This window comes from Desmodus rotundus, chromosome 4, assembly GCF_022682495.2.
Source record: "Desmodus rotundus isolate HL8 chromosome 4, HLdesRot8A.1, whole genome shotgun sequence".
NCBI lineage: Eukaryota > Metazoa > Chordata > Mammalia > Chiroptera > Phyllostomidae > Desmodus > Desmodus rotundus.
This window is the reverse complement of record NC_071390.1, coordinates 89,193,152-89,204,931: the sequence shown is the minus strand read 5'-3', so window position 1 is coordinate 89,204,931 and position 11,780 is coordinate 89,193,152. Positions and strand designations below refer to the sequence as shown.

The 11,780-nt window shown below is 38.2% G+C and overlaps 1 protein-coding gene across 2 annotated transcripts in view; it reads left to right on the top strand.

Annotated features, from left to right (window-relative positions):
- The first annotated feature begins 8,346 nt into the window (after positions 1–8,346).
- Positions 8,347–11,780, top strand: part of HPGDS (hematopoietic prostaglandin D synthase) — a 30,643-nt gene continuing 27,209 nt past the window's right edge. The window contains exon 1 of one of the 2 annotated variants that reach the window (XM_024574930.3): positions 8,347–8,470. The gene's annotated coding sequence lies outside the window, so the exon portion shown is untranslated. Of the gene's footprint in view, positions 8,471–10,426; positions 10,448–11,780 lie in introns of those variants that run through there. The other variant, XM_053922779.2, reaches the window with a different exon arrangement.

Below are 11,780 nucleotides of genomic sequence, written 5' to 3'. Positions count from 1 at the left end.
TGCTTGCGGGTATGGGGACTTGGCAGATTAAAGCCTGGAGTGTCAGGTGGATGACCAGCACGAATATCAGTGCCTGCTGTTGTTACAGAGCAGGCAGGGGGTGGTTCATGACAAAGCATTACAGAAAGGACTCACCCTTTCTGTCTCTGGAGGTTCCCCTCCACACACACACACACACACCTACTAGGTTCGAAATGCCCGCTGCCAGAGGAAAGACGTCTCTCAATGCCAGAGACTGGTGAAAAGGAAAGAAATTATTTATTTAAAAGTTACACAGACTTAGAGTAATGGCTTAGTGTCTTCATTAAGATACTAAAGTCCTCTAGAATACCCACAGATGCACAGTCCTTCCCTCTCCCTCTGCCCAGTCCGGGGTACCGTGTCTCAGGAAAAGAAGTAGAAGTCCGTGATTCAGGCTCCCAGGACCATCAGCTGTGTGGCTGCTGCGATCTCCAGTTAATCCAAAGCCATGTGGCACCTTCTCATGGCCCACCAGCAAGAGTCCTTTCTCCCCTTTCTTCCTGGCAAAGTCTCTCCTGCTGCCTAAGCCGCGTGGCAAAAAGAAGCACTCCAAAACCACATGGTCCTCTCCTATTTACTCTGGAACCACGTAGTCCTCCCTCTCTATGGCTGCTGTGCCTAGGTTTTAAATCCCAGTGCCCATATTCCTTTGCAGCCCCATTTCCGACTCCTCCTACAATCAGTTACACCTACCAGCATCCTCCTTTTCTTCCAGGTTTACTGGGCTGCCATAGTAAGTCCGGGCAGGCGTGGCCCCATGGCATGGAGCCAATCATCTCCAAGCTCTCAAGCAGGCCCTGTAACCAGGGGGAGTTGCTTCCCAGTGACATCTTAGGCTCCCATCCCCCTGGCTCAAAGCATGGCCACAGCTATTTAACATATCTATGAAACCAGTTAAAGGTTATAGATATGTTAAATGACCATGCTAGGGGTTAGCTGCAAAGCTGTTGCTACCCAAAACAGGTCTGAATGGTCCTGTTCCATGTGTCCCTTCCCCCGGCTCAGGCTTGTGGGGGTGAGGACATCCTATATACAATCTTCTAATATTTCCTGGACACCTTGAGTCCTGGACACCTTGAGTTCTGGACCCCATTACGAATCTCTTCTTGGGGCTCTCCTCTTGGCTGCACCCTGCTTCACTATTATTAGCCCCTGGAGTCCCGGAAGTTTTCTGATACACTCTTATACTCCAGAATCCTCTCCTGCTGGATTTCATGAGGAAAACACACCTCTTCAGATTAATATATTTTCAAAATATGTAAAAAATACAAATACACAAATTGTTTTAATAGATACATTTTGGTTGTTGACCTTCTTGATAAGTCTTAGGAACGTGCTTTAATCTCACACACAAAAAAGTTTCCTAAATTTCACTTTTGTCTGCATTACTTCGGTGCCTGTAAAACGTAAGTCTGTGCTGTGACCTGGGATCATCCAGAGGGTGGCCTTCCATTGATCTGAGTATCTTGACTTTGTTGCTAGATTTGGGGACAAAGAACTCTGTGTGCCTTTGGACTTAGTTTTATGTAAGACAATGTCTGGGTTGGGGTTGGGGGCAGGAATTATGTCATTGAATAATACAGCAGAAAGTAATTCAGAGGTGACTAGGCCAACTCTTTTGTTTTCCAAAAACTGAGGTTGAGAGAGAACATGAGACTCTTCTGGGTAACAGGACAGAATAAAAGCTGGGGTGGGATTTAATGCGTGGTCCTTTCTCCTACCATGTATGTCGTAATGATACGAAGGAAACAGTAACTGATTCTGGAAAACTCTTGACAAACAAGTTAACTTACTCTTTTTGCCATTTTTGACAGAACACTGAAAATGAAATCTCATGAATAAGATTCAAATGTTTGAGAACATACATCCAGAAGTGCTTTCATGACATGTCCTAGTCAGTTACATAACTGTATTCAAGGATATACACACCATTTGTAATGTTATTTTGTGGCAGGCACTTTGTTCAGTGCCTGGCCCACAGGAAACAGTTAACAAATATTAGCTATCTATATTACCATTATTTGCTTAGGGTAGTCCTCTTATCACCAAAGAGCTGGGCATAAAAACATTTACTCACGACTTTGCAGATAATTACTGTATCATTTCTTCACAATATATGAAGAGTTGAATTAAGAAAAATAGTATTATCACCACTGAAATCTGGGAAAACACAGACAAAAGAAGGTTAAAAGAATACACTGCCACTAAACCAGCATTGCGAGACGTGCTAAAGGGACTGCTTAAAAAAGTTGAAGGTATGGAGCAAGAGAGAGAGGAACACAGGTACAAAAGGAAAAATGGCAATGAATAAGTATCTTTCACTAGTAACATTAAATGTAAATGGATCAAACGCTCCAATCAAAAGGCATAGGGTAGCTGAATGGATAAGAAAACATGACCCGCATGTATGCTGCCTACAACAGACCCACCTCAGAACAAAAGACCCACACAGACTGAAAGTGAATGTTTAGAAAAAAATATTCCAAGCAAATGGACAGGAATAAACAGCTGGGGTAACAATACTTATATCACACAAAACAGATTTCAAAACAAAAGCCATAAAAAGAGACAAAGAAAGCTATTTCATAATTCTAAAGGGAAGAATCCAACAAGAACCTATCAACATTATAAATATATATGCACCCAACATAGGGGCATCCAAATATATAAAGAAAATCTTGGAGGACTTCAAGAAAGATAATAGACAGCAACAAACCTATGGGGGCGGCGGGATTTTAACACCTCATTGTCAACAAAGGACCGATCTTCCAAACAAAGAATCAGCAAGGATATTGTGGCACTGAATGACATTCTAGATCAAATGGGTTTAACTGACATATATAGAACCCTTCACCCCAGAGAAGCAAACTATACATTCTTTCATATGCACATGGAACATTTTTAAAGATAAACCATGTAATAGGACACAAACCAAGACTCAACAAACTCAAGAAAATTGAAATCATACTAAGCATTTTCTCAGATCACAATACCTTGAAACTACAAGCCAACCTTAAGAAAAAAACTCAAAAAGAGTCAAATACATGGAGACTGTATAGCATGTTATTAAACAATGAATGGGTAAACAATGAGAACAAGGAAGAAATCAGAAAGTTTCTGGAAACAAATGAAATTGAACACAAAACAAACCAAAACCTATGGGACACAGCAAAGGCAGTCCTGAGAGGGAAGTTCATAGCAACATGGGCCTACCTAAAGAAGACAGAAAAATCTCAAATAAACAACCTAACCCTACATCTACAAAAACTAGAAGAACAACAACAAACAAAACCCAGAGCAAGTAGAAGGAAGGAAATAATTAAGATCAGAGCAGAATTAAATGACATAGAGACTAAAAGAACAGTCCAAAGTATCAATAAATCCAGGAGTTGGTTCTTTGAAAAGATAAACAGAATTGATGAGCCTTTAACAAGACTCATCAAGAAAAAAGGGAGAGGACCCAAATAAATAAAATCAGAAATGAAAGAAGCCAAATAATAACCGAGACCACAGAAATACAAAGGATCATAAAAAATTACTACCAACAACTATATGCCAAGAAATATGAAAACCTGGTGAAATGGACAAATTTTTAGAAACATATAATCTTCCAAAACTGAGTCAAGGGGAAGCAGAAAGCCTGAACAGACCAATAACAGTCAGTGAAATTGAAACAGTAATCCAAAAACTCCCGGCACACAAAAGCCCTGGACCAGACTGATTTGTAAGAGAATTTTACCAAACATTTAAGGAAGAGCTAACCCCTATCCTTCTCAAACTAGTCCAAAAGAACCAAGAAGAGAGAAGACCCCCAAACTTTTTATGAAGCCAGTTCATCCTAATCCCAAAACCAGGTAAAAACACAACAAAGAAAGAAAATACAGGCCAATATCTCTGATGAACACAGATGCTAAAATCCTTAACAAAATACTGGCAAACTGAATCCAGCAACACATTAAAAAGAACATACACCATGATCAAGTGGGATGCATCCCAAGGTTCCAAGGATGGTACAATATTCTCAAATCAATAAACATAATACATCACATAAACAAAAGGAAAGATAAAAATCACAAGCTCATATCAATAGATGCGGAAAAAGCATTTGATAAGGTACAGCACCCATTTATGATAAAACATTCAGCAAAGTGGGAGTAGAGGGTGCATACCTCAACATAATAAAGGCCATATATGAGAGACCTACAGCCAACATCATACTCAATGGGCAAAATTTAAAAACTCCCCGCTAAGATCAAGAACAAGACCAGAATGTCCTCTCTCACCACCTCCATTCAACATACTATTGGACGTCCTAGCCACAGCAATCAGACAAGAAAAAGAAATAAAAGATATCCAAATTGGAAAGGAGGAAGTAAAACCGCCATTGTTTACAGATGACATGATAGTATATGTAGAAAACCCTACTGACTCCACCAAAAAACTACTCGATCTAATAAGTGAATTTGGCAAAACAGCAGAATCGAAGTCAACAGTCAGCAACTGAAGGCATTTTTGTACACCAACAATCAAACATCATAAACAGAAATTAGGGAAAAACCCCATTTACTATGGCAACAAGAAAATAACATACATAGGAATAAACTTAACCAAGGAAATAAAAGATCTGTACTCAGAAAACTACACAACACTGAAGAAAGAAATTAAGGAAGACACAAATAAATAAAAGCATATAACATGTTCATGGATTGCTGGAATTAACATAATCAAAATGTCTATACTACCCAAAGCAATTTATTTATTCAATGCAATCCCTATCAAAATACCAATGATGTTTCACAGATATAGAAGAAACATTTCACAAATTTACATGGAACTATAAATTACCCCAAGAAGCCTCAGCAATTTTGAGAAAGAAGAACAAAGTAGGAAGGATCACAATACCTGATATCAAACTATATCACAAGGCCACTGTAACCAAAATAGTCTGGTACTGGCATAAGGACAGACACATAGACAAATCGAATAGAATACAGAGTCCAGAAATCAGTTAGTATTTGACAAAGGGGCAGGAACATAAAATGGAGTAAAAATAACCTCTTCAATAAATGATGTTGGGAGATCTGGACAGGTACATGCAAAAAAATGAAACTAGGCAATCAACTTATACCATACACCCAAATGAACTCAAGATGGAGAAAAGACTTAAATATAAGTCGTGACACTATAAAAGTCCTATAAAGGAAAACAAAGGCAGGAAAATTTCAGATATCCCATGCAGCAATATTTTCACCAATACATCCCCTAAGGCAAGGGATATAAAGGAAAGAATACACAAATGGGACCATATAAAACTAAAAAGCTTTTGCATGGCTAAAGAAAATATCAACAAAATGGAAAGGGAACCAACAGTATGGGAAAACATATTTGCCAATGATACCTCAGACAAGGGGTTGATCTCCAAAATATAAGGAACTCACATGACTCCACACCAGGAAGACAAGCAATCCAATTAAAAGTTGGGCAGAGGACTTGAATAGACACTTCTCCAAAGAAGACATACAGAGGGCTTATAGACACATGAAAAAATGCTCAACATCTCTAGCCATTAAAGAGGTGCAAATTAAAACCACAATGAGATACCACTTCACACCTGTCAGAGTGGCCATCATAAACGAATCAACAAACAAGTGCTGGCAAGGTTGTGGAGAAAAGGGAACCCTTTCTCCCCCCAAGTGCACTCTTGGTGGGAATGCAGACTGGTGCAGCCACTGGGAAAAACAGTATAGAATTAGCTCAAAAAACTAAAAATGGAACTGCCTTTTAACCCAGTGATCCCACTGCTGGATTATACCCTAAGAATCCTGAATCACCAATTCAATAGAACCTATGCACCCCAATGTTCATAGTAGACAAGAGTTGGAAACAGCCCAAGTGCGCATTATTAATGAGTGGATCCAAAAACTATGGTACATTTGGTACAAAAACTATGGTACATTTACACAATGGAATACTACACAGCAGACAGAAAGAAGGAACTTCTACCTTTCATGACAGCATGGATAACTGGAGAGCATTATTCTACATGAAATAAGCCAGAAGGTGAAAGACAGATACCATATGATCTCACCTATAAGTGGAACCTAATCAACAAAACAAACAAATGAGCAAAATATAACCAGAGACTTGGAAATAAAGAACAAACTGACAGTGACCAGAGGGAAGCGGGAGGGGGGAGGGGGGAGCATAATAGAGGAGAGAAGGGGAAGGAGCAAGCCAAGGAACACGAATAGAGGACTCATTGGCTTGGACAATGAGGAGTGGATTGACTGTGGGAATAGGTGGGGACAGGGTAGAGAAAAGCAATGTGGAAAAAGGAAGGACAACTGTAACTGAACAATAGTAAATTTTTAAAAATCCTTGCAGGAAAAAGAAAAGAAAAGAAAGAAAGAAAGAGATTCCCAAGCAACAACCATCCCCATCAAATTCAGAAAAGCTCACTTGTACTCTGTTCATTGCACAATATATTTGCAGAGTTGGCCTCTTTGGCACTCACTCCCTGATGTGTTCTTCCTTAAAAACCCAAATTTGTCCAATTTGGATCCTTGGCAAAAAGAAAAAAAAAATTCCATTTCTAAAACTCACTGTAAAAAAAAAAAAAAGAAAAAAGAAATCTGGGAAAGCAACAACAATAAACACTTGAAAATACATTTCAATTACCCAAATAAGATAGAAGCAGGAAGGGAAACATATTCTTCATTTCCTGCTTCTTCCTCCTGGGTTTAAATGTGTTAGATGTTTTAGGTTCTCCAGTCACTGACTGTGAAAAAGACAGAGTGAAGCTCAGTAAAGAACGCTCTGCGGGCTTCTCCTGGAGACTTCCTCCTTCTCCATCAGCAGAGCAGCCAGACCAAGTACAAGTGGGTTTGGTTGAACACTTCCCCTTTACCAAAATACATAAATAAAGAGGAAATAACACGTGGGCTATTTTTTAAAATATTATATTTATTTTTCCATGATCAAAGAAATAGGCAATAACCACTAATACTTATGAAGCAGCAAGTGCCTGCCAAGCAATGCACCGAGTACACTAGCTTTTCCATCCCAAATTCCTGGGCAATGTACCTAATTCCCCATATCTCTGTTTCCTCATCTAAAAAGTGGGGATTAAACATGACTGAAGTGAGGGCGAAAGATTATTTTTTAATGTAAGTTAAAACTCCGTGAAAGATAATAAATACAATGTGTTAATTTCGTACAGCTCCCTCCCATTCCATTTGTACTTGATTTTGACTCACCTATCTGTTTGGCTGGCAAGGGGCTGTAATTATGTCTTTGTAATTTAACCTTGTACAGACTAACATTTATATTTATTTCCATGTCTTATGTTTACAATAAATGGGTGTAAATACATTTTTCAAAGTTTTAAGTGGTTAGAAATAGGAAATGTCACATGACTGATCAGTTGCTATTGCTGACAATGAGTAGAGTTTTCTAGAAGTTGAAAACTAGCCTGTCATTCACATGTTTCATAGATAATCTACAAGTCCCATAATGCACAGGTGGGTGTTTTATTGTATGTTTTTACTGACCTGTCCTAATAGTATAACTGGAATTAATTTCTGCACTAAGGAATAAAAAAGTATTTTTTTAAAACACTTACACACTTGTTGTTAACCTGTAGAAAGATTATCAACAGGTATATTGGAATACTCCACTCCAGCTTTACTTTAAACACTATGGCTCTTCTCAGAAGTGAGTGGAAATAAAATATACCAGCAGCAATGATCATTTAAAGAGTCCCTGTAAAGATATGCATTGTGGGGGAATATAAATTGAGAACACTCACTCATCAAATATATGCCATTGCCAACGATGTGACCTGCCTGCCTCTCTATTCGGAGGACGCAATCGTAGACCGAACAATGGAGTGCCTCCTTTATGAAGGTTACATTGTATTGGGGCAGACCAATAAAACACACTGGTTGTCAGACACTGTGATGAATAAACATACAGAAGGTAAAGGATGAGACTGTTGGAGGACGTTCCGGTGAGGGGGAGTGAGCCCAGGATTCTCCAAACAGACCTAGTGAAGTGAGGAAGCAAGCCATGTGTGTGTCTGTCGAGAGGGTTTACTTGTCCTGACACTTTCTCATTCTCCAGGAGCCCATGTGTGAGACCTTAAAAATAAATGGATATGTAGCAATAGACACACATCACACCATTGAATTTGACTTTACCAACTGTATGCAAATATGTCAGGTAAGGTATGCAGAGATCCTATAAAATGCCAAGAATGACCAGAAGTCTTTGCAGGCTTGAACTGTTTGGCAGGGACATTGCATCTAAGAAATGAAAGAGACTGAGGTGGAAGTAAGTTGCCTCCTCTCTCATTGGCTTGTGACCATCAGTTACTCATCATATAAATGCAATCTGCAGTCACATTCAAGGGCATAGAAGAAACTAGAGATTCCACAGAGACACAGCACAAGTAAGTGATATGATTGACCTCTATAAAGATAAGAAATGAGACAGTTTTTCCTCTTTACTTTAGGATTTTATTTTTATTACTGTCATATTCTGTGTGTGATGGAGCAACTATCTTATGACTTTTTCTCACCATTTCACTCACTTGGACCTTGCCTCATTTGGAACCTCTCTGTGTTAGTGGCAAAGTTGAAATCAAATGACAATTTCTAAAAGAAATGTAAGTATAGGAAATTTTAAAAGATCCTTCAGGTGGATTTTAACATAGAAAACACTGTCCATACCAGAGGGAAAATCCTATCTTAATCAGGGTTTGTGAATTGTTCCAGAATTTTCCCAAGTGATATTTTCAATGTGTGAAGCAGTAAAGAATTTCATAGTTCTTCACTTTCTTTTTCTTTTCCTTTTTTTTTTTTTTAAAGTTTAGGGACTTTATTCTTCCCTGTCACTCTGTGTAATAAGTATTATTACTATTATTATTATTATTATTATTATTTTAGAGGGAAGATGGGCGTGGGTGGGCAACTTTGCTGTGTCTTTGTGGAGAAGAATTAAAGAGTTAACACATCAAACATTCTTAGCATAGTGACTGGCACAGAGTGAGAGCTTAATACATTTTAGCCAAAACTTTGCTCTAAGTCCTCACCACCAGGGGCAGAACTGGGAGGGGCAAGTGGAGCCGGTGGAGCACCCAGGGCTCACAGTCTACGGGGCACTTGCTCTCAGGGGTAGCCAGATGCCGATCCTGTACTTGCAGGAGTCTTGAGTATCTCCTGGAGAGGAAGAGCCTCTTTTGGGCAAGAAAAAAAAAACAGGTATTTTATTTATAATATTTTCTATCACTTTAAGGCTCATTTTGTTGAAGTGTCCCTATGTGTTGCCAAATATTACATTCTGTCATCATTTGTTTTTGAAGATCAGTTAAGGCATTTACCCCAGGCCGGAAATTTGAACTCACAGCCCCCAAAAGATATTTCAATGATTCCTCTTGTTTTGGATTTAATGTGAGGCAACTGTTTTAAATGATTATTTAGTTGGTCTTTGATAGGAGATTAGATAACTTGCCTTGCTAACTCAAAATCAAGCATCTGGTGTTTGATTGAAATCTACAACTTACTCAGTTAAAAATTCTTATATTTCTCTATTGTCCTACGATTGAACTCTACTTGGCAACTTTTCCAGAACTGAACTGGAAACACTCAAGTACACTGTGAATGCGGGAAATCAGCATTCGTTACCACCAACTGTTAGTGGGTTACACAGTGCTGTTATTCAATGCGAATATGTGCAAGAAATTCTTGTGTGGACAATAACATTTCACGTGATTGCTGTCTGAATCCAACTGCTGTGTTCCAAAACACTAGACTACACAGGGAGAGGACAAACATTATGTTCTAATTATTACTGGTCGCATTAAGATGTTAACAAAGATCTGTTGGTAAATTCACAACAAATACTTTAAAGTACTTAAACTTTTTTATACTTAAAACTCATAGGCCTTAGCTGGTGTGGCTCAGTGGATTGAATGCTGGCCTGTGAAACAAAGGTCACTGGTTCGATTCCCAGTCAGGGCACATGCGTGGGTTCTGGGCCAGAACCCCAATGGGGGGCACACAAGAGCAACCACACCTTGATGTTTCTCTCCCTCTCTTTCTCCCTCCCTTCTCTCTAAAAAGAAATAAATAAAATCTTTTTTTTTTAAACTCATAGGCATTAAATATAAAATAAAACTCATAGACATATATAAAACTGTATCTAGAATTCTCAAATATGTTTGAAGTTCCTTTTATTTAAGAGTAAGAGCTCATTCATGTAGGCCAACACTTTCAGGAATAAAATAGGATAAATAGCATTTAAGTTGTGAATTGAATTAAAAAATGATTAATAATTCCTTACTTGTAAGTTTTCTACCCATCAAAATTACTCCAAAATTTTTATTCCTTTTTTCAGTTACCTGCTGAAATCTTTAAGGTGCAACATAGTAAGTAATTGAATCTGAACTGGCCCGCTTCACCAGAGAGTTACGTTTGGATTGGCGTCACCTTTCTGGCACAAACACTGGAATTTTTAAGACTGTCTCGCTGTGCTCTTCCAACAGTGTACAAAATAAAATATTGGCTTAGTTAAAATAAAATAGTTTTATTATGATAGTTCATATTTTATCAAACTACAACTTCAATAAACTATCAAACTACTACGCTGAAAGGTATTATTGTTATATGAAGTAAAAAGAGCCACACGCCTTGGAGAAAGAAAGGAAATACCTAAGACAGAACTTTTGAAAAACACTATTAGTTTCCATGTAAAAGATTTATTTGTGATGGGTTGTTTTTTAGTGCGACTTGCTTTATTGCAACATTTGCTTTATTGCAGCGGTCTAAAAGCAAATCTGCAACAACTCCGAGGTTTGCTTCTACAGGTTTAGCATCATTCTCACCCAAATCCCACCAGCAAGATGTATGTGTAGATAAGATTATTCTAAAATGTATATGGAAAGATAATGGACTGAAGTACCTGAAACAATTTTGAAAAAGAAGAATAAAGTAGAAGCAAGGAGTCTCTTTGATTCCAAGCCTTATTGAACTGAGTGATTAATGCTGCCTGGTGTTGGTGAAGGTTCCGACACACAGCTCAATGGAATAGACAACCCAGACACAGACCGACACAGAAATGTTCAACTGACTTTTTTCCAGTAACTCATTTCTGTCCAACTGGTTCTTATCCTACGTTCTTTTCTATAAGTTTTATAGTTTTTACAATACTTTTAGGTCCATGATTCTTTATCTAATTTTGTATGAAATATGAGACTTAGATCTGGGTTCATTGCTTTGTCTATATATATCCACTTGTTCCAACACCATGTTCCTTGTTTTTGCTCCATGTAAAAGATTTAATTTCTAAACTAGCTTTGCATGTGTTAAAGCTAAATCTGCTTTTTCATTTAATGGCTCAATTCATATAAGTTCATATGTGTAAGTTTCTATACAGGGTATTTCTTAGTCATTATTCATATGCTTTTTTGAGAAGCTATATATCCTATTTTTCAAACAGAATTCTGAGACGGCTTTTTGTCTGCTGAATCAGGAACTTCACATGACTTTCTCTGGAGTGGAAGGAAGGTAGTGGTTAGTTTTAGGTGTGAAGGAGATCTCTAAGCACAATCAGCTTTTTAACTTCCTTTTTCTGTATCATTTCAGGAAATTTATGCAGCTTCCCTATCTACATGGGATTGTTATCACAGAATGACAGTGGAAGGACTCAGAAATGCAGCTAACAGGAAATAAGAGGCCAGCATGAGACTAGAATTTGCCTAG